The sequence below is a fragment of the Eumetopias jubatus genome, unplaced genomic scaffold, assembly GCF_037043125.1.
Source record: "Eumetopias jubatus isolate StellerSeaLion01/CBP00866 unplaced genomic scaffold, mEumJub1_p1.0 scaffold_14, whole genome shotgun sequence".
NCBI lineage: Eukaryota > Metazoa > Chordata > Mammalia > Carnivora > Otariidae > Eumetopias > Eumetopias jubatus.
This window is the reverse complement of record NW_028274820.1, coordinates 22,461,891-22,485,913: the sequence shown is the minus strand read 5'-3', so window position 1 is coordinate 22,485,913 and position 24,023 is coordinate 22,461,891. Positions and strand designations below refer to the sequence as shown.

Below are 24,023 nucleotides of genomic sequence, written 5' to 3'. Positions count from 1 at the left end.
AGGAGAAATCACAATCACATCAAAATCTGGGAAATTAGAAAGCAGATGGGTGAGTCACAACTAACCCAGCACATGTCAAAACACTTAATCCTAGGCCAGCAGTGGGGAAGACGGAGAGAGATTCAGAAATCTGAAGCACGGAGTGCCTTTTGAAGTGAGGATGGAGATGAGACAGCAAACAGAGACTCTGTGTTGAAGTCTATTTAAGAAGCTGTCCTTAAGAGCTCTTCTCCTTAATTCTGTGAAGCTCAGTAAGGCCTTCCTCGTAACAGCCAAAGACTGGAGGTTTCTTCTCCAGAGACACCAGCCACATTTGAGAGCAGCACACAAGGGACAAGTGAAAGTTTACAGACTGAATGAGATGCCCCAAACTTTCTTTCTCCTCTTGGCTCCCATAAAGCTGGAAACTAGGTTTCCACCCTCCATCAAGAGATTGGGAAATCCTTTTTGGAGACTCTGTCTTACCTAAGGGAAAAAACCCTAAAGATACTAAAATCTTTGACCTACCAGGGAATCAGTCAAATCAGATCAACCCACAGTGAAGATAACCACCAACTTCTCTCATTACCGCCTCACTTCACCTATAACACATCCATAATACCCTGGTGCAGGGTACTATAGACAAAGATCATTGGACTTTTGATAAAATTCTCTGTTGAGAAAGAGAGACCAAAACAAATTGGCAAGAAAAAAATAAAGAAAATAGAGATAATACAGATATACAAAGGAAAAAAATGGTGCTGTCAAAATATTTCTATTAAAAAAGGAATACCCAAAAGGAAAAAATGTATTTAGAAATTTGAAATATTATAACAGAGCTGAAAGGCGATACAGACTTAGAAGATAAAGCTAAGGAAATCATTCAGAAGATAGAGCAAAAAGACAGAGACTATAGGAGCAAAAAGAAAACTGGAGGGTCTGTTTCAGAATGTCTAATGTATGATAGAGGAATTTCAGAACAAGAACAGAGAAACTGAGGATGGGAATGGGATACATCCTCAGTGAAATAATTCAATACAATTTTCTAGACCTGAAGAACATGAGTTTACAGATAGAAGAGCCCAGTGAGTTTCTAGGACATCAGATAAAACAGAACCATAACAATATGTATCATTGCAAAATTCCACAAATCCTACAAATTTATACAGAATAAAAGTTTTCCTAAGGAAGTGTCAAGAATCAGAATGACTTTGGTCCTATCAAGCTATTCTGGAGGCTAGAAGGTACTGGAACATGGCCTTCCAATTCCAACTTAGAATTCTATACACAATCAACCTATTATTCAAGACATTTTTAGACCAACAAAATCTAAAAACTCTTTTTTCCTACTCAGAAAGGTACCAGAGGACGTTCACTTTCAAACAACAGCAGCAACAACGCCGAAAGCGGGGTGTGGTTGCAAGGAATATATCCAGCAAAAGGAATATGTAAAATAAAGGTAACTGGGATCCAAAGCAGGAGCAAGGGAGAGGGAAATCCCAGGGTACCAGCTGTGAAGGAGGCCTAGGGAACAGCCAGTCCAGATTCCAATAGGCTGGAGGGATCCAGGAACACTTCCTTCAAGAGGTTTAAACAGATGGAAAACTTAATGGGTTTGAATGTGTTGAGAGAAAGTTTACACAAGTAGGAGAGAAACACATACTTAGAAAAAAAAATGAAAAAACAAGGAAATTATTAATTCCTGGGAAAACAAAAAGCCCAGAAAAGAAAAGAAGTAACAGTGCCATGTATGACTCAGCTGTGAATGGAACTGACGTAATCAATATTATAGAGTGTTAAAATTGGTCCAACCCAAATCACAAAAATAACAGTCTAGACTTCCATTCAGGAAACTCAATAGATAATGTCTAAAATAGGAAAACCAAGATCGGGCAAAATAAGCATGTTATATAGAGAGCCGGTGGAACATTCTGAAGGAGTCAGCTAACAGAGGAGCCCCATTGTGACGGCGAGCAGCTCAAACACACACAGTAGGCGATGTGTGACATTCATGACTTCCTGGATGAGCAAAAACAGACTTATATTTATTTTAAGACACTGATAGTCAGCTTTTCTCTTGTGTGTAGGTGGAACCTATTCCTAAATGATACAAATTCTAGGAACCAGATCTTCCAGTTGATAGTGTTTACAGAAATTCTCTACTTTTAGTAAATTCTTAATCTCACAATTTATATGTAAAGGAACTACTTTGATTATCCTGCTGTTACCAACCACCCTCCTCTAGTGATTTTTCCCCTCTGAGGCACCCTATTCCCCAACACTTCTTGTGTGCTTTCTTTCTTTCCCCTCCGCTGACATGCCTGGGGCGTCCTCTGCTCTCATGCATGTATGTATTCTGCCCTTTGCCCCAAGCGTTATGAAATCAATTACTTATTACACTACTAAGTAATGTCATTTCCTCTTATCCTTTTGTCACTCAGGCCCTGAAAGCAATAGCTCATCCATCTTCTTTTCAAGCAAGGCCCAACTAAGTAGGTCTTAAAATCATCAGGACCTCAAGCTAGGTCTAATCAACTGGAACCAGAGGAAGGAGGAGAAGACATTTCTGTCAGTTTCTTGCCTATGTTGGAATTATTTTCTTTGGCAGAAATATGTCACATTCTTTTCTTTGTGACAGTCAGCGGAGCTGATCACAGGGCTACACAGTGGGTCGGTGATGAGGCTCGACAACCTGGCAAGCTCACCATTATCCCAGTGCCCTGGTCCCAGCGCTGCTGCAGCCAGATTACCCTTCTCACCAGGAGAAAAACTCACATCTTCTGCATGGATTACACTGCACTCACACTGGTTCAAAGAATCAGTATCAGTCATGGTAGCGATAGTAACAATACCAGTAAAATTCTTTAGGACAGATAAAGTTTCCTTTTTAGAAAACCCATATATAAATATATCTTGAATTCTATTCTGTGGAATTGTTTGTTTCTAAACAAGCAAGAGACTGACTTTCCTTGTTGTATATTAAGTTGTCATATTTCCCCTTTCTTGGACTAGACTAATAAGCAAAGATAACCAGGCCCATTCTCCCAAAGTTAATTAGGCATTTTTTAAGTTCTTACTAAAAAGAAATTTTAAGGCTTAAAATAAAACTATTTTTGACTCAGCATTAATGTCCACTTATTCTGTTTTTTAAAACCTTATGTCTAAAAAAGATTTAAAAAATAAATTGTAGATATTAATTTATCTTTAACTACTTGAAGAATATACAAGAATTTCAAACTCGAAGTAACGGTTCTTTCATTACACCTCTCTCAATGTTACTCTCAATATATCCCGCTTGTGGGGCAACAATAGAAACCAATCGTACCTAAATAAAAATAAATTGCATTTATCTGAAAAATAGCATAGTGCAGAGCAACCTATTATTTTTACCTGGAATATAAAGTCATATGGAAGGGCCTGGGTTTAATCACAAGAGGTACTGTAAAACACATTTGTGACATCCTCTAACCTAACTCACGCCTACATGAGAGATTGGTACATCTTATGAATTAAACATAAGTTCTGATTTATGTTCAGTTATCCCTCATATCAAAAACTATAGTAGCAGAGCTGTGTCACTGTGAATTCATTTAATGATATTGATGAGACAGCCAGCACACAGATTGCAAAGTAACTGCCAGTGCATAGCAGGGCCCTATAAATCACTTCTGCAGAGTGTTTGAGCAATAAATAACAAGTCATTAATTCACTGTAAGTTATGCTAAAAAGTTCAAACTACATATGTACCAGATTGTAAATAAATGCCTCTGGTACAATATTTGAAACAGGCAATGTTTAGCATTAAAACAATTTTATAAGAGCAAAACTTCATTGAGCAGATTTAATTCATTGTGGATTTCCCTTGGCAGACATAAACCAACACAGAATTAAAAAAAAAAAAAATCAACCCCCCAAACTTATTTAATCCACAGGGAAACACATTTCAGTTATTAAATCCAATGGAACTTTTTTTAGTGTCTGAAATTATGAATCTATCCAGTGAGTGATATAATGATTCTGCCATAAAGCCCTTTAATAAGCTTATAGCATTTCTGTAAAGAATAAGCTAGTGAGAATAAGGCTATTTATTCAAACGGTTTGCCTTGTTGCAGCCACAGGACCAGCAGAAAATAGGTAGCTATGGCCTCAGCCATTTGCTCTCCAATGTGAATCAAAAAACATTTAAGTTCAAGTGACTTTCACTAACCTACAGTTACCACTATCCGTTACCAGCTAGTGAGCGCTCCCTAACCACACTTTCTCCCCTGGCCCTCGGAAACTGAGTTCCTCAAGTGGCTCAGGGCGAGACACCATTTGACCCTATCCGTCCCTTCTGAGCCTCCTGGAGACCCCAGGTCACACACCTATCTACTCTGCCTCAGTTTCCCCTTCTACTCTGAGTCCTGCCTCTGCCACATAGTCTTTCCAACAAATTCATTTCCAGACTAAGTCTTCCCAAGAAATCAATGGGCAATTTAATGGGAACGGTTGGGACAGCAACCTACCTGAAAAATGAGAGCCTCATGTACTACTTCCGACGGGTAAGGGACTTATTTTAAGGGAAAAGGGGCCTTTTATTGTAGCTTGTTGCTGGCTGGCACTGGATTTTCCTGGACTGTAGGGCATTTGCATACATGTGACAAACTCTAATCTTTTCTGTTTCTTACAGCTTTGTAATCTGTGATCAAGGAAGTCTAAACGAGGTCTCATCAGCCAATAGTGTTTATCTGATCCTTTATGCAGAATCTGAATACAAGGGTCCTAAACCCAATAGCATTTTAACTATATTGCATTTCGGGCTTATGTCTAATTTTCTGCTTACTGTCACCTGAAGGCCCCTTTAATCATTACTGCATTCTAATTGTAGCTTATCTAATATCAGTGTTTAAAATTTCTTCCTCTCTAGATACATTTGCTTGCATTTTAAAGCTTCAATTTTGTTGTTGTTGTTGTTTTATTTCCTGACTATCTCTAACACTCTCAAGGGACCTTTTGAATTCTGTCTTGTTCTTCACTGGTATTTAGCAACAAACACTTCTTCAATTTAGCATTATCTGAGAATTTAATTAACTTGCTGTTTTCTGTTGTTTCAGGTCAATAATGAGGATGTTAATGTACATGTGACATTAGTCTCCCTGGAAGGTCACTAGAAGCCTGTACTCTTGCTACGTATGTGGCCAATTATCCTCTATGATCCTCTGATCAGTTTTTTTTTTTTGTTTCCAATTATGCGGTAATGTTCACATCCTTGTCAATTTCAAGTCAGTTTCTCAGTAAAACTGCAAGGGAACTAGGAAAAGATAATACCCAATAGACAGTGCTTTGTGTTTTTACAGTTACTGACACCCAGGAGTATCCAGGAGGCATACACTGAAACAATTTTTCATGGTTTTCTCCAAATAAATCAGGAAAATGCTAAGTAAAAGTAACTTTATCTTTGGAAGGGGAAACTGAGGCAGAGAAGCCCATGGCATCAGAACGTTAACAAGTCAATCTACTTTTGTCTTCACTTATTTTTAGGGGAAGGTTACATATTATTCATTGAAGCCAACATAAATATGTATATAATAATGCTCCATCATTTGGACATAGTTGGAAAATTGGATTTTCCACATAAGCTAATTTTCCACAGGAGTCCAGAAAACTGAAGCTTATGCCATGGGCATAGCAGAAAATCTTAAACTTGGAGTACAAGAAATGTATCCAGAAGAAGGTTTTTGAGAAAAGGAGAAATGCTTGAAGATCTTTCTCTGTATTTTTCTTATCTTCTTTCTCTCTTTCTATTGTAACAATGTCATCTCTGACTCCTTAAATGACTCAGAAGACCATGTCTTTTTTCTTTTATTTTAAATCTCTTTCCTTTTCCCCCCAAATAGTGGTTTTCTTAAGCCTTCAAAACAATACTTATTAACCACTTTATTAATCATATAACTAGTCTCCAGACTATAGTATTTTTAAATGTCTATTTTTTTGTCTTCTTGTTCTGCCGTTTTTCATAGCCAACAATCAACTTTGTGTGGTCATTGGAAATGCATTGATTAAGGGCTCAGGCTAAACCTGAGCTGAAGTTCTGCCTCTTACTAGCTATAAAAACTAGCTGCATAATGAGAGAGCTATTTAAATACCAAGACTCTGCTATCTTGGGGATAATAATACTGCTTATTTCATAAGACTGTTGTGAGGATGAAACAAGGAGAGTGAAGTAAAGAGCCAAGCATAGTGGATGACACACAGAGAGACACTTAGGGAATCATATATTCTTAAATAAATATAAAGGTGGATAATCTGACAAAAGCTTCTTTCTGATTTGGAAGTTTATTCTAATTGACTTACAAACTAATGAATACTAAATTTTGCATAATTATTAGTTAGTTCTATATGTTTAACAAACAACCTTCTTGGAGAGAATACAGTCATCTGAGCCTGTTCCAGAAAACCCTGAATATAAGGTCATGGTCTATGTAGCTTAATAAATCCAAATGAAACACCCCCGTTTTTGTCCGGAATCAAGGATCAGTATTGTGGTGTTTAAGTGTAACACTTCACTGTCTTGGCTGTATTATTAATACATGAGGGAAAGATGGAGGGCAGAAAAATGGCACTCAGCTGGCAATGCCCTCGGAGGGCCCAGAGGGCCAGTGAGCTGAGGACTCAACACAGTGTGTGAAAAGGGAAGTGGAGCCCTGGGTCTACCTTGGACTCTCATCATCTAGCTCTGTCTTGTTGAACTATTCTCTCTGGGTTTCAGTTTCTTCATCTTAAAATGAGAGTTTAGGGGGTGCCTGGGTGGCTCAGCTGGCTGAGTGACCAACTCCTGATTTTTGGCTCAGGTCATGATCTCAGGGTTGTGAGATCAAGCCCTGCATCAGGCTCTGGACTCAGCAGGTGGTCTGCTTGAGATTCTCTCTCTCTACTTCTTCCTCTGTCTTTCCCCTTGCTCATGCTCTCTCAAATAAATAATATTTAAAAAAAAATAAACGAGAGTTTAGGTCTTCCTAGCTACCCCTTAGAACCAAAGTTATGCCATGCTAAGAAAAGTTATCATATATCTACTTGGTAACGTTTTTTATAAAGTAACATTAGCCAAGTCAATCTATACATATTTTTGACTATTCAGAGGAATGGCCAGTTGCAAAGGCAATTAGGGATGGAAGAAAGTGCAGAAAGAAACAGAAGCAATCTTTAAGACAATAGAGATATGTTGGGATTTTGGCTATATGATTTTCTACTGTCAACTTTTGGCTAATTATCACTCAAGCAGCTTTACATAATGAGAAGATCTGTTCATGAAAGTGATTTAATACAAAACTAAAAGGCAGCCTATGGAATGGGAGAAAATATTTGCAAATGACATATCTGATAAAAGGTTAGCATTCAAAATCTATAAAGAACTTATCAAACTCAACACCCAAAAAACAAATAATCCAGTTAAGAAATGGGCAGAAGACATAGACAATTTTTTCAAAGAAGACATCCAGATGGCTAACAGGCACATGAAAACATGCTCAGCATCACTCATCATCAGGGAAATACAAATCAAAAACCACGATGAGATACCACCTTACACCTGTCAGAATGGCTAAAATTAACAACACAGGAGACAACAGATGTTGGCGAGGATTCGAGAAAGGAGAATCCTCTTTCACTGTTGGTGGGAATGCAAACTGGTGCGGCCACTCTGGAGAACAGTGTAGAGGTTCCTCAAAAAGTTGAAAATAGAACTACTGACAATCCAGCACTTGCACTACTAGCCATTTACCCAAAGGATACAAATACAGATTTGGGGGTGCCTGGGTGGCTCAGTTGCTTAAGCATCTGCCTTTGGCTCAGGTCATGATCCTGGAGTCCCAGGATCAAGCCCCACATTGGGCTCCCAGCTCAGCAGGGAGTCTACTTTTCCCTCTGCCCCTCCACCTGCTCATGGTCTCTCTCTCTCTGATAAATAAATAAAATCTTTAAAAAATATAGATTCAAAGGGATACATGCACTCCAATGTTTATGGCAGCTTTATCAACAATAGCCAAACTATGGAAAGAGCCCAAATGTCCACTGACTGATGAATGGATAAAGAAGAGATAGTAGGAATACACACACACACACACACACACACACACACACACACACACACACACACACACGTAATGGAATATTACTCAGCCATCAAAAAGAATGACATTTTACCATTTGCAACATGGATGGAGCTAGGGTGTATTATGCTAAACAAAATAAGTCAGAGAATGACAAATACCTTATGATTTCACTCATATATGGAATTTAAGAAACAAAAGAGATGAACATATGGGAAGAGAAAAAAAAAAAGAAAGAGGGAAACAAACCACAAGAGACTCTTAATGAAGAGAACTGAGGGTTGATGGAGGGAAGTGGGTGGGGGATGGGCTAATACGCATGGGTGATGGGTATTAAGGAGGGTACTTGTTATGATGAGCACTGGGAGTTAAATGTAAGTAATGAATCACGAAATTCTACTCCTGAAACCAATATTACACTATCTGTTAACTAACTAGAAATTAAGTAAAAATTTGAAAAGAAAAAAAAAGTTAAAAAAAGGAAAAAAAAGGAAAAGTAATTTAATTTGTGAAAATACAGACAAATATTATAGAGCTATTATAGAACTATTTCTCAGTTATGGAATTTTTTTTCCCTTTTCAGATTTTTATTTGAGAAATTCAGCTCTCAGCCATATAATCATATTTTGAAAAATATTTGACCTTAAAAAGTTTTACACATTTCACAGTGTCACATAAAAGTTTTACTCCTTCCAGGCAAACAAAATAAATGTTTACCCATGTGCTGAAGTGTCTGAAACAAGCAGCTGGGTGGATGTCTTTGAGATGTAATTTTCCTCAGATTTATTTTGTTTAAAAATAGATTATTTATTCATTTATTTATTTATTTCAGAGTGTGTAGGGGGAGGGGCAGACGGAGAGAGAGAAAGAATCTGAAACCGACTCTGCACGGACCACAGATCCTGATGCGGGGCTCGACCTAACAACCTTAGCTGAAACCAAGCGTCGGACGCTTAAGCGACTGAGCCACCCAGACACTGGCAAATTTAAAGTCAAGTCATAAGTTCAACTGGATGCATCAAGTGAAAAGTTATCTGTGAAATGTTAAATTTATGAGTATCATTACTATATTTACTACAATTTACTAAACATCTGATTTGCCAATGATTCATATTTCTTGTCCAAATACTGTTATTGCAACCATTTTATACTTAAAAATAAAACTCCTGGGGCGCCTGGGTGGCTCAGTCGTTGAGCGTCTGCCTTCGGCTCAGGTCATGATCCCAGGGTCCTGGGATTGAGCCCCACATCGGGCTCCCTGCTCCGCGGGAGGCCTGCTTCTCCCTCTCTCACTCCCCCTGCTTGTGTTCCCTCTCTTGCTGTCTCTCTCTGTCAAATAAATAAAACCTTAAAAAAAATAAAATAAAATAAAACTCCTACTTGTGAGTTAGCATTATGGGTTGTGGGAAGTCATTCTTGTGAACTGGCAAAGGGGCAACTACAGTGTACAGTAATAACAGCTTTGTAGTCAAATGTTTAAACCCAAAGACTTTTTTATTGGCACCCTCAAGGGTGTTACTTTGAACATCTCCATGAGAAAACAGCATGTTTTTTTACAAATTTATTTACTAAATATCCAAGGCCATGCTCATCTCCAGCACTGCTGTACTGAAAAGCTCTGTGTAAATGGATTTGTGGAAAAAAAATGTATTTTGAAGATATTTGATATTTAAATCCCCCAGTTAAGTCTTTCATAAAAAAGCATTTATTTTTTTAAGTCTAATCATGTATAATATCCTGTAAGTTGAACTGTTATACATCAAGTTCTCTAAAATAGAAAAAAAAAAAGGCACATCTGTGTGCTCTAGATTTTCATCTTTATTTTCTCAATGTGGAATTAGCAAAAAGGGGGATATAGATATGTTTTCAAGACAGGTGCCATTACATTAAAAAGTTTAAAAATGTAAATCATGTTTTAACTTATATAAAAATAAAAAAAGATCATATCCAGGAACTTACCTTCCAAAAGAAAAACTGATTTATAGTGGTACTCCAGGGCCTTTCTCTGGCAACACACACACACATAAACACACACACACACACACACACACACACACACACTCCAAGGTCTTTCCTTCACGGTAGATATAATATAGACTCGACACAAAAATAATTTTATCTAGGGGCGCCTGGGTGGTTAAGTGTCTGACTTGGTTTTGGCTCAGGTCATGATCTCAGGATGGTGAGATCAAGCCCCTCATCAGGCTCCACATGGAGTCCGTTGGATATTCTCTCCTTCCCCCTCTGTTTCTTCCTTCTCTGCTCCTTCCCCCACTTGCACTGTCTTTCTCTCTAATAAATAAATAAAATCTTTAAAAAATAATAAAATAATTTTCCCTGGTGGGGTGAGCGCAGCGCGGACACCGGCCCACGCTTCTCCTGCCTCCCCCTCCCCTCCCACCCCCCCACCTCTGCCCCGTACTAAGGCTTCTAGCCTGCCGCGCTCCACTCACTGGCCGTGCGTCCCAGCCAGCCAATCGTCCCCGCCACGCCTCGGGCCAAGGTTTCAACAGACCTCACCAAAATGCCATCTCAAATGGAACACGCCATGGAAACCACGATGTTCACGTTTCACAGGTTTGCTGGGGATAAAGGCTACTTAACAAAGGAGGACCTGAGAGTACTCATGGATAAGGAGTTCCCTGGATTTTTGGAAAATCAAAAAGACCCTCTGGCCGTGGACAAAATAATGAAGGACCTGGACCAGTGCCGAGATGGCAAAGTGGGCTTCCAGAGCTGCTTCTCGCTAATTGCTGGGCTCACCATCACATGCAATGACTATTTTGAAATACACATGAAGCAGAAGGGAAAGAAGTAGGCAACATGAGCAGCACTCCCGCCGGCCCAATGAGAGTTCTCCCGAAGGCACTCTTTAGGAATCTGTCCCACAGCTTCCCCCTGTGTAAAGGATTCCATGAGCAGATCGGGACCCTCAGAAAATGTACAAATAAAATCCCCCATTTGAGAAGCAGAGAAAGAAAAGTCAGATAAGCTTTTGATTTTTATATTGCTTGCACCCTCTTACCCTCAATAAACAAATTCCTTCTTCAAAAAAAAAATAATAATTTTACCTAACATTTCAACCACTGTTCCAGAGACTGTTGCCTGTATGCCTGTAAGACCATCATTTTTCACTTTCTAGTAGCCCTTGAGAGGTTTCCCAGAATTTGGAGGATCATGAAATCCACAATAGCACTGTCTGAAGTTGAAGACACAGTCCATAATTGCTCCTTGAATCTCCCTCTTGTTATAGAACTGACAACTCACAGACCATGATTTTGTAATAACAGCTCAAATTATTGTTCCTTTTTCATATTTCTTTAAACTTGTCTACATATTGATACACATTTTCCCACTCTTCTTCTCCCTCATATTTACAATATCATCCTACAATTTATTCCTATCAAGCTAGCATTTCACTCTCTGGAAGAGTCTAGTGTTACCCATAAACTTGAATATTTCAGTGTGAATTCTAACTTCGAGGTGATTTATGAATCAACGAGTTGAGACCAAGGGCAAACAGATATCCAAAGTAGCAGGCGAAGGTTCTAAATATGTGAGGTAATGCCCTGCATTAATTTTAATATAGCAAAAGCAGAGATGAAGGTGAAAAAGACTTCCACCTGGCTGAAAAGGACTTTAAGGATTCCTCCACATTGTTAAAATGGTCAATATTAAGCATGCTCACATTTGTTTGTATAATAAACCATAATTTCTAAGAATCAGTCTGTAGGATTTTCTTTAGGAAAAGCTTAAGGATACTTGTATTAAGAATTTATTTTTCCAAGAAAGACTAAATTGAGTACGGAAGAAAGGATAGACAATGACAATGCTAGGATAAAATAGCATTAATAAACAGAAAAATGTAGATGTTTTCACTCATGACCATTTCAAAGGCTCTATTCTAGGCCTATAATCATTAAATAATTAGGACTTTAGAGAGTGAATATTTATATAATATAATAAAGCCAACTCTTCTTTACTAGTGGAATTTACATTCTCTATGGGAATGCTACATTCAAATTATAGAGCTAAAACAACAAAGATTTTTAAAAAGTATAAACATTAGACTGAGAGGTTCACTCACTACGGACTAGGTAGCTGCAAGGCCCTGTGTTCCAGGGAGTTTTGGAAAGTGGGCACAATATGTTGCTTTTCAACTGAATTAGTTTGCCTTATAAAACAGACCTTTAAAAGGCATTTATTGAAATTTAACAATGGAACAGAAAATGTTGCAAAGTGAGAGAGAGTTTTCTTTTTTTTGTTCAAGTTCTAATGTAAATTCCAGTTAGTTAACATACCGTGTAATATTAGCTTCAGGTGTAGAATTTAGTGATTCATCACTTATATACAACACCCAGTCTCATCAAAAGTGCCCTCTTTAATCCCCATTACCCATTTAGTGCATCCTCTGCCCACCACCCCTCCAGGAACCCTCAGTGTGTTCTCTATAGTAAAGAGTCTGTTTTCTGGTCTGCTTCTCTTTTTTCCCCTATGTTCATCTATTTTGATTCTTAAATTCCACATATGAGTGAAATCACATGGTATTTGTCTTTCTCTGACTTATTTTATAATACGAGAGCATAATAGGAGAGAATAAGTTTTCTTAATTAAAGTGACGACTAGGTATTAGAACAATGATAAGGAAACAGGCATTTATCTTAAGCTATGAATAATTATCAAACATTATTATAAAGGACTATTACTGTTTGAAGTTGAAAAGTCAACGACCATTAGTCTTTGTGATGCTGGCCTTAGCACAAAAATCATAATATGGTTTTATTTTAATCAGGTTGACTTCATAGCTTAGCTACTCATTTTAATCAGGTTGACTTCATAGTTAACTCTACGAAAATAATATGCTTTCATAATTAGGGGTGTGCAAAGAGCATTTGCTACAAGACTGTTCATTATAAAGCTGCTAAAATCGTGAACACTGGAAAAAAGCAAAATATCCACAAATAAGGAATTTATTAAATACATTATAGTACAGCCATATAATAGAATACTATCCAGATGATGATGTAGACAGATGTTTATTAGAAAAACATTTAAAATATAACGTTAGGTTTTAAAACAAAGCTAGATTATAAAATGGAATGCATGGTAGAGCCCCAAGTAGTAAAAATAAAATTGAACACATACATACATCTAAAGAGATATACCCAAAGATAAGATACTTACTATTCTTATTTCTGGGAAAAGGAACATGTGGGTGTGTGCACACAGGAGTAAGTTTTGGTGTGAAGGTGTGTGTGGACATACATAGGTATTCGCTTAGCTGTAGTTGTAAACATTTTCTTCAATAAATATTACTTTCACAACCAGAAAATAAAATGAATTTAAACATTTAAAAGGAAATAGTATTCACTGTAAAGTTTAAATGTGAAGAACAGTCTGTTTGTAGCATACATTTGTCTACTGTCATTCTTTTTTTTTTTTTTGAAGATTTTATTTATTTATTTGACAGAGAGAGACAGCGAGAGAGGGAACACAAGCAGGGGGAGTGAGAGAGGGAGAAGCAGGCCCCCCTTGGAGCAGGGAGCCTGTTGCGGGGCTCGATCCCAGGACCCGGGGATCATGACCTGAGCCGAAGGCAGACGCTTAACGACTGAGCCACCCAGGCGCCCCTATTGTCATTCTTTTAAATTCTAAGTCCAAATAAAGGCATTTTGCATTCTGACCCAAACATGAAATACAGAAAGCCAAAAAAATTTAACTGGACATTTTTACTAAAAAACAAACTCAGAAGAGAGAATGTCTAAAAGAAACAGTTGACAGGAAAAAAGTATATATATATATATATATATATACACACACACACACACACACACACACATATATATATATTCCAAACAAACCTTGGGATTAGAAAATAAGTTTAAAAAAAAAATGTCTGATTTGGAGTTGCCAAAGTGCACTATATAGAACTGAAGTTACAGAATACTCCTTGAGAGAAAATTCTGATTCCCTTTGATCTATAAAGAAGTCATCTTGTCATGCTCCAAATGAAACATTTAGAAATCTCCCCCTGCTGTTGATTTGTATGGGAATTCTGATTTCACAACATATTTGAGACCCATTATATAAAATAAAGAAACCTGCATTTTAATAGCAAAGTATAAATTAAAAAGTTATGAATTATTTGCCTTGAACTGATGACAGTAGTTATTTATACTCAGTTTCTTCTTATAGGCTTTTATTTTTCCTAAAGTCCATAAATATTGCTTTAATTTATTATACCCAAGGTCTTTAAGACAAACACTAAACACCTTCTATTTATAAGTTCTGATGATATATAGATAATAAAGATTCAATTCTTCATCTACCATCTATCTATACAATACAGAAACCTCTGTAGAGCTATCCTTTTGAACATACATTTAAAAATTTCCCCAATGTGTTATTTATTATAAATTAGAAGGTCCTAAAAATACCAAATATTTCCCAAAAAGCAAATATTTCATTGTAACATTTTAGAATTAAATGTTACCATTTAAAATGCCTGAAGATACACTTACTTAGATTTCTTTATCAAAATATATTAACATTTCATTTTAACAACGGAAAATAATGAAAGTCATAGTTGGCATAATACTTATAAGACTTGATGTTTTCACCTAATATAATTGTAGGTACATTTTTCCATTCCATCTTTCCCTCCCCCACAGGAAATGATTCCATGCCAAATCCCTTAAATTCCTCTTTTGAAGTTTAAAATTAATTCCCATGGTTGCTCTTCTATAATCCCCCATCTTTTAAAAAATGCAAAATATGCTTATACTTTTTGAGAAATCAGATGAAATCCCAAATATCCTATGAGTATGTGCTATGCTTTTAAAAAGTAAGCCCACACGCTCATTCTCAAAAGCTCATTCATCAAGGAATCTAATTCTGTAATTAATACGAACAAGGTAACAATTTGCTTTAAGTGTCCACTCATAATGTTAAATCAATGTTAAATTATAAAGAACTTCCATAGAAATACATAAGACACACGCACTGATTCTAAATGAAATTCATTATGAGCAGCTCTATTATACTGAATAGCAAATGAATTCTTAATAATGAGGCACTTGATGTGTTATCCAGAACTGGGGTTGACAAGAAAGCCACTTAGCTTCACTTTCTAATAATATTACAGCAAGTAACTGATACAGCGCATATATTTTTCAATTTGGAAGGAAAATTATGTTTTACCAAACCTTTTTAATACAGCCTGTTTCCTTCACAGACCTGTCAAAGGTTTTGTTCTCTTTTTATAAGCTCATCTTGCCCTCACCATCAGAAGTCCATAACAACAGATGCTAGAATAATTAAAAACCTATCACTATAGACTCTTCCATCACATCACAGACTAGGAAAATGAAGGCGGTTTATGGGTGTCCTTGTCTCACTTTATCCACCCCTTCGTGGTTGATGTGTAGGCTTTAATGTGCATCCTTGCACCTCTCCTCCGGCAGGAAGCCTGTCTCTGGGGATCACTTGCAGAAAATAGGACATTGAGTCCATAATTAAAGTAATCTCTTTCCAGGCAGATGCTGCAGTTGGCTCTGTTATCACATATTACAAAAGGCATCTTGAGGGTTATAAAATGTGCAGCAAATAGCTTTGGAGATGAGAAACAGCAATTTTTCATCTAATTTTGATCCATAGACATGTAAGCACTGTATTGCTACTTTTTGGTTTCGAGCCAAATAACTATTATGGTGTTAAGATGAGCTGGGCAGTAACCAAAATTAAAGAATACTTTAGCTTTTATCCTCAAAGTGAGAAAAGCTCTTTTGTAACCATCTTTGCACTTAGCAAATAAGGATGCCATCTCAAATCTGAGCATTAATGCCTGCAGGCGGATTTAGAAGAAAGGCTTATGTAGCTCAGCTTTACAGCCTTACTTTCAATATATTTGCTTAAGTTAAAACCAGAGGTTGATTAAGGGACCTACCATCTTGGCTCCTTTGCAACCACAGCGAACATTTTTAATTAGAAGCATTTCTATTGTTTATCATTTGTATAATATTTTTGGACATTGCTCTTTTGAAATATATGTCAACCCAGATAACTAATATGCTCATATTATTCCTAATCCCTTCTCTAAATACTAATCGTGGGAACAAATGGAGGACATTTGACAAACACAAGTCCAGCTTAGGACTTGTCCATGTGGGTAACCAAACCTGACCTCAATATTGTGAAGTGCTAAAATGGAGGTGGAAATAATTTTAATATTTATTTCTCAGTGCTAAATAAGACAACTTTTGAAAATGCAGTGTTGTAATGTTTAAAAGGTTATCTTAAAATTCCAGAAAATATGTGGTTTAAATTTATTTCCTCAAACTGCATTTAAAAAGATTTTAACAGCAAGTTTTACATGAACTTGAGCCTTTCAATTAAAAAAAAAATACTATTGATAATATTAAACTTTGTATTTTATGTTAGTCTAAATAACATTCAAAAATAGGAGATATCTTATTTAGCTTAATTAACAATAGAAATATTGTATTCCACATGTTTAAGATGTCAGAATTATTATTTAGAAGGATTTATATATCACTTGAATTATTAGAGAAAAATTAATTGCAAATCAGAATTTTAAGTTATTGATAAAGTTTTGTTAAATGACCAAATTGTTATTTCCAGAATGCCTAAAATGTACATTTAAAATGTACACAAAATACAAAGCCAGCCATCATCAGTGCAATATCTGGAGGTTTAAATAGCAGAATATAAATCCTAATTCTCTAATACAGTCTTCTGGTACATTTGTGCATTCTTCTATTTTTTCATTTATGTATGCATGCATTCATTCATCCATTCAAGAAATAATTTTTTTGAGGTTTAATATATTTTTATTAGCATATAATGTATTACTTGTTTCGGGGTTACAGGTAAGAAATAATTTTTAAAGAATTTTTGTCCAAATAATTTTATAATACTATTGCATTTGAAATATTAGAAAATACGTACTCAGTATCTTGTCACCTCAAAGGTAGTTTTCAACTTTGCATTTTTCCTTCAGTTTTACCTATATGAATGTTATTTTGTCCTTAGGAATTACCCCTAATATTTATCTCTAATATTATTATGTTTTGCTTATTTTGTCTGGAATTAATATACTGGCACCGACTTCCTTTTTGTTAGAATTTGCCTGGTATATCTTTTCCTGTCTCTCTACTTTCAATGTTTTTGTGCCATTATGTTTAGGTTTGTCTCTTGGAAGCAGAACATTGCTAGATTTTTTTAAAATTGCATTTTGAAAGTCAAAGTGTATTAACTGGTGAATTTAATCTGTTCATATTTATTGTAAATATATATATGCAGTTAACCCTTGAACAGCACGGGTTTGAACTGTGCAGGTCCACTTATAGGGGGATTTTTTTTTTTTTTTTTTGGTAAATAAAGTGCTGTAAGTGTTTTTTCTTTTCCTTATGATTTTCTTAATGACATTTTCTTTTCTCTGGCTTGCTTTATTGTAAGAATGCAGGATTTAATACATATACAAAGTATGTGTTAATCTACTGTTTATGTTATCAGTAAGGCTTCTGATCAACAGTAAGCTATTAGTAGTTAAGTTCTGGGGGAGTCAAAATTATATGCAGATTTCAATCATAGAGGGTGTTAGGGCTTTGTTTGAGGGTCAACTATATACTTATTTATCAGTTAGGCATGAAAATTTATGTATCATGTGTTGATTTATCTTACATTTTATACTTCTATGCTTTTGAAGTTAACCTTTTTTCCTTTCTTTGGAGGGATTAAGTTTTCTTTCATCTTTTCCCCAATCCTTCCCCTGTTTTGGAAGTTATACTTCTATTTCAGTTCTACACATTTATGTTTTTAACTGTGTCTACAACTTTCTTTCAGAATAATTTGAGGACTTTAGAAAACTTTAATACTGACTTCTCTCCTTCCTCCAATTCACACACTCATGTTGCTTAGTATTTCAGTTATTCTTTGCCTCTAAATTCTATCTGAAAATAGCTATTGGTGTATATTTTGTATATAAATTTATTTACATAACTAAAGCTTATTTGGAATCTCTAACACACTTGCTAATTATTATTAACTCTTGCACCACAATATTAAAGCACATCTTTTAAAAGCTTGCTTTAAAAAATCAGCTGTTTGTGTGATAAAAATATCAAGCCTTTTTTTTAATGTCTTTATTTTGTTTCTCATGCCTAACTGATAATTTATCTAGGTACAGAATTCTAGGTTGACAATGCATTTCCTTCATGACTTTGAAGATACTGTTCCATTGTCTCCTGACATTTCTTTTTGCTGATGAGAAAGCCACTACCAGACTGAAATGACAGGACATCTACCTTTTGTCTTTGGTTGCCTTTGAGATTTTTCTCTTTGATACTCTGAAGGTTCACCATGATCTGATTCAATGCTAACTTTATTTATGTTGCTTAGATAGAAAAGACTCACGTCTTCCTTAGTTCTAGAAAATTTCCCACCATTATCTCTTCAAATAGGTCTGTCTTCATTCTTTCTATTCTCGCCTTCTAAAATTTCCATTAGATGTTATTTTTTTTTTTAAGATTTTATTTATTTGTTGGACAGAGAGAGAGAGAGAGAGCACACAAGCAGGGGAGCAACAGAGGGAGAGGGAGAAGCAGACTCCCAGCTGAGCAAGGAGCCCGACTCAGGGCCCGATCCCAAGACCCCAGGATCATGACCTGAGCCGAAGGCAGATGCTTAACGAACTTATCCACCCAGGTGCCCCTAGATGTTACTTTCTTAACTTGATGTTCTATACCAGGTTAATAAGGTAAAGTCAAGTCAGACTCCACACATAGAGAATTTTAGTTTCTCATAAGTGGCTTACTTTAACAAAAGTCTCAGTCTGATGACAAGCTTTGCTGTTTTCCCAGGCAGAGCTGGATGATACTTGAGGCTCTGGGCTTCACGCAGCAGGCCCAGTGCCTGCTCCCTCTCCTTCCCTCTCTCCTGCTATCTTCGAAGAGGCTCTCAGCGATGGCTCTAGATCCCACTTAGGTTAAAACTCCAGGCCTAGGACCTAAATCCAGGTTTAAAATACCCATAGACCCGCATGATACCTGCTCCCACTTCCTGATCCAGTCTCCATACCTCTCCTTTCTTCTGGCACCTTGTGTCTTCACTTTCTTTCCAACAGTTTTGTATGTATTTTAAATGCTTACTCATTTATCTAAAGTTTCTATGTGATTTTGATAGAAAGAGCTTCCGCCATGAGCGCTCAGTTTTCCACAATGCCAGAAATCCTCTACAAACATAATTTTAATGTGTTTGAAATAGTAGAAATGCATTTTTTTATGTTTTTGTCACTTAATACTCCAAACATCTCTCGAATTGCGACACTATCTTTACAATTACTATTTTAACAGTGACAGAGAGCAGTAATATAGGATAGCAGCTAGAAGCACATGTTTTGGATGAAAACAGACCTATTTCTGTGAGCTCTTCAAGCTCTTTCTTCAGTAATAGTGATACTAGGAAGGTATAGGATCTGAATAGGCTGCCTTGTATACAGGTGCTCACTAAATGGAAATTGCTATTTTTACTACTATCATCATCAGCAGCATCACCATCAAATGCTATTCCAAACCTCATTATTGCTTATTTTCATCTTAATGATTAGCATTCTAGACATGCTCATTTTAAATCTTAGGTACATGGTGGTAAATTGTCATAGGGTAAGGGAATATTTGAGAAGGCCCTGAACTTAAAACACTGCGACAGAGGATGTGGGGGACAGGCAGGGTGAGACCCAAGGGTGGGGGCAAGAAGAAGAACAGTGCCTTAGCCCAGAGCAGCCAAAGAGTAGTACTAAGTCCTGAGCACTATATGAGAAGGTAACCAGAGGGGATCCCCACTTGTCACATTTGGCCTACATAGAGTTAAGGTCCTCAAAAAGTTAAGGTCCATAGAAATTTCTGCTTTAGCAAACAAAATTAAAATGAACAGTTAGGTAGGAACACCTGGGTGGCTCAGTGGGTTAAGTGTCTGCCTTCGCCTTGGGTCATGATCCCAGGTTCCTGGGATGGAGTCCTGCATCGGGCTCCTTGCTCAGCAGGGAGCCTGCTTCTCCCTCTGTCTGCCACTCCCCCTGCTTGTGCTCTCTCTCCCTCTCTCGCTGACAAATAAATAAAATCTTTAAAAAAAATGAACAGTTAGGTAACCAGTTTTCTACAAAAAAATTGCCCTGCTTGGCCAGGTTAGCAGTTATAATGTTTTAAGTTCACAGGGCCATTGCAAAATCTTAGCTTTACTTTCCTCCTTCTGTATGTCCTTTGAAGTACATGGTTACATTCTGTAAATGTTAAGGTAACATAAGAGGAAAAGATAATTAGATTTTCGCAGGGCTGCACATTAGAACTTTCTGTAATGATGGAAATGTTCCAGATCTGTGCTGTTCAATATAATAGTCACTAGACATATGTGGCTCCTGAGAACTTGAAATGTGGCTAGTATAACTAAGGAACTGAACTATTTATTTTATTTGACTTTAACTTAAAATTAAATAGCCACAGGTAAAAATAAATAAATAAATAAATAGGTACATGTGCCTTGTAGCTACCATATTAGAAGGTATAATTCTAAACAAATTCTAGAATATATGTGTGTGTTTGTATATATATGCATACATATGAATACATATCTATGTCTGTATGTAAATATATACATAAATATAAACATACACATGCATATGGACATAATCTCGGAGGTATTGCAGGTTTGGTTCCAGACCATGGCAATAAAGCAAATATCACAATAAAATGAGTCAACGAATTTTTTGGTTTTCCAGTGCATATGAAAGGTACGTTTACATTATAGTGTAGTCTTTTAAGTGCACAATAGCATTGTGCCTTTAAAAAAGTACATACCTTAATTTAAAAATACTTTATTGCCAAAAAGTGCTAACCATCACCTGAGCTCTCAGTGAGTCATGATCACTGACCACTGATCATCATTAACAAATATGATAATAATGAAAAAATCTGAAATATTACAAGAATTACCAAAACATGACACAGAGGCATGAAGTGAGCAAATGCTGTTGGAAAAATGACACTGGCAGACTTGTTCAATTCAGGGTTGCCACAAACCTTCAATTTGTGAAAATCACAGTATCTGTTAATTGCACTAAAGTGACACGCAATAAAGCGAGGTATGTTTCTATGTATATCCAAGTAAGTCACAGTGGACAAGCTAAATTCTTTAAAAAATTCTTATCTGGAAGAAGCAATCAAAATTCTACTTCATGTTTGTAATCATGCCTTACTATTCAGAGATTTTCCAAAAAAAAAAAAGAAAAAAGCAGAGCTAAATAAAATCTTGCTGCTAGTATATACTATCCAAGTCACTGTATTGGCAAACCATGGAGTTGTTGCTGCCATGAGAAAAATTTATTCACCTGGTTCCCAGACATCTTTGTCATCACTATTTTTGACTGCATAGGCAATTTGAAAAAAAAAAATAATTTCTCACATAAGGCCTCTAAAACTGGTTTCATCAATTCTATTAATAAAGAAATAACCCAAATCTCTGCCCATATCTCATTTAGGAAATTTCTATTAGATACAGAGAAGTGCTAAGAATTGTAATGCATAAAGCTTTTAGATTTACTGACTTTGGTGTTTTCTGCTTTCACAAATGATCCATGTGATTTCAAGTAATAAGTGCCAAGTGGAGTAGTAATCCCATCTAAACCACAAGGCCTTGTAATAAAGAGCATCTTGTGGTTTCCAAACCTCAGTCCACTTACTTAAATACCCTTCACAAGTTATGATTCCATTACATGAAAGGGAAGGGAAGAATAAAAGGATAGGTTTGCCATAAGCTTGCTTTTTTGTTTGTTTTGTTTTTGCTTCTAGAATTAACATTAGGAAAAACTGGTATTTCTACCTAAAAGGGAAAAAAAGCAGAGATTTAAAAAAGAACAAATTCACTAATACAACTATTTGCTGTGGGATAGACTTCACAGATGCAGGTCCATCTTTGGACCCTAAACATATTTCATTACTGAAATAGAAAAATTTTCTCACTATTAAGCAGTTCTACTTCTCGGATGGTCTTATGATTCTGATGAAAAGAAAACTGTCCTATGAAACTCCAGTAAATTGCCCTAATAGAACCAGTGTTGTTTACACTGTGGCTTCTTGGAAGAAGGAGGTGACAAGAAGGAAGAAGACAGGTAATACAAAGGGGTTAGTATTGCCTTTTGAATCTGTTAAATTTTTAAACATATGTTATATAATTAATATAAAAATAATTTCTTTAGATCTTCCTGGAGATAAATGGACATATTTTATCTCAACATTTTATCACACTCCCTAAAATTAAAAATTAAATCCCCAGGCAGCATCTTGACCTCATTTGCCAAAAAGTTGATAAATAAGAACACACATTAGACCCTGAACATAGATTGTCTCCTTGTCCGAACCTAATTGGCTATTTAACTTTGATGAAAAACAGGGGCCTACAGGGAGTGAGAACCATCAGGGTACTAGCCATTCACTTTTAAGGGTAGAAAAAAAATTTTTTATCCTGTCATTCAAAGGTACATTTTTGAGCAGCACTGAAATAATTGTCTCAGGTTGGGAAATGTCTGTTTAGAAATGTCTGTTTAAAAAAAGAAAAGTAGACCATCAGAAAAAAATTAGAGATTTGTGAGTTAAGAGACAGATAAAATTCCTCCTATGGAAACAGCATATCTGGTTTTATCGACCAGTGTGGATATAATCATGTTAGCCTTCCATGAGAAGGGATTTATTTTTGCAGTAAGCTACGTAAACCTAGAAAGTAAAATAACATTTGTATGTATCAACTGTTGGCATCCTTATCTGTAGGTATGAATGCACTCCCAATAAATGCACCCATGGGAGCGTCCCTGATCTCATTTCAAATGTTTAAATAACAAGGCAAATACATCTGTGATGCTTCCTTCTGATGGATGGAAATAAATGGGCAACCATACTATCTTTCCTGAGGAATCCTCCAGACACAGTGGAATGGCTCTCATCAAAAATTAAAGGCTTCTGAGATATACTAAAGGCAGCACCTCAAATCTGTGCATCTGTATGATTTCCAGACTGTCTGGTATTCAGAAACTGCTGCTGTCTTCAATTTTTTAAATGATTGTTTTTGTCTTCTTGTTTAGTATACTTTTAAAAAATTAGTCTTCTAAGAGAATCTTCCTTTAAAATGTCAAATGTCCAAATACAGTCCACTTGTGTACCTCTTTGCTGGCCTGAGTTCATTCTTTGTTGTTGCTTCAGTATCTTAAATAGAACGCCGCTTGTTTCAAATCAGTTCTTAGTTTTGAGGGATTTGACTTATGGTTAAATGGTCACTAATTTGGGCACAGATCTGATCTTTTCTGCTCCCTTTGAATTCTAATATTATGTTAGTATCTCTGTCCAAGCAATTAAACTTAAATCTAATAGTGATAAGTTTTGTCTTTAATAGACACATTCCCTCCCTAATGGAATCCTTTCATGATAAGAGATAGGATATAATCACCATCCAAAGAATGAACATGCATCATACTATACCAAGATAAAACCCATGTTTGACATATAAATCTAATGTTCTCCACATTTCAGAAATTTAAATTTTTTTTTAAGATTTTTTATTTATTTGCGAGAGAGAGAATGAGAGACAGCATGAGAGGGAGGAGGGTCAGAGGGAGAAGCCGACTCCCCACCGAGCAGGGAGCCCGACGTGGGACTCGATCCCGGAACTCCAGGAACATGATCTGAGCCGAAGGCAGTCGCCCAACCAACTGAGCCACCCAGGCGCCCTCCACATTTCAGAAATTTAAATAGGTGCCTCCTGTATTTGTAAAAGAGCCTAATATAGTGTTTTATTATTTTTATTATTTTTAAAGTTTTATTTATTTAAGTAATCTCTACACCCAACATGGGGCTCAAACTCATGACCCCGAGATCAAGAGTCACATACTTTTCT

The 24,023-nt window shown here is 36.3% G+C and overlaps 1 protein-coding gene and 1 pseudogene across 5 annotated transcripts in view; one reads left to right on the top strand and one right to left on the bottom strand.

Moving 5' to 3' along the window:
- Nucleotides 1–24,023, bottom strand: part of RELN (reelin) — a 494,784-nt gene that overhangs the window by 326,991 nt on the left and 143,770 nt on the right. The gene's annotated exons all lie outside the window — the stretch shown is intronic.
- LOC114220651 (protein S100-A10 pseudogene) lies at nt 10,546–10,884 on the top strand (annotated as a pseudogene).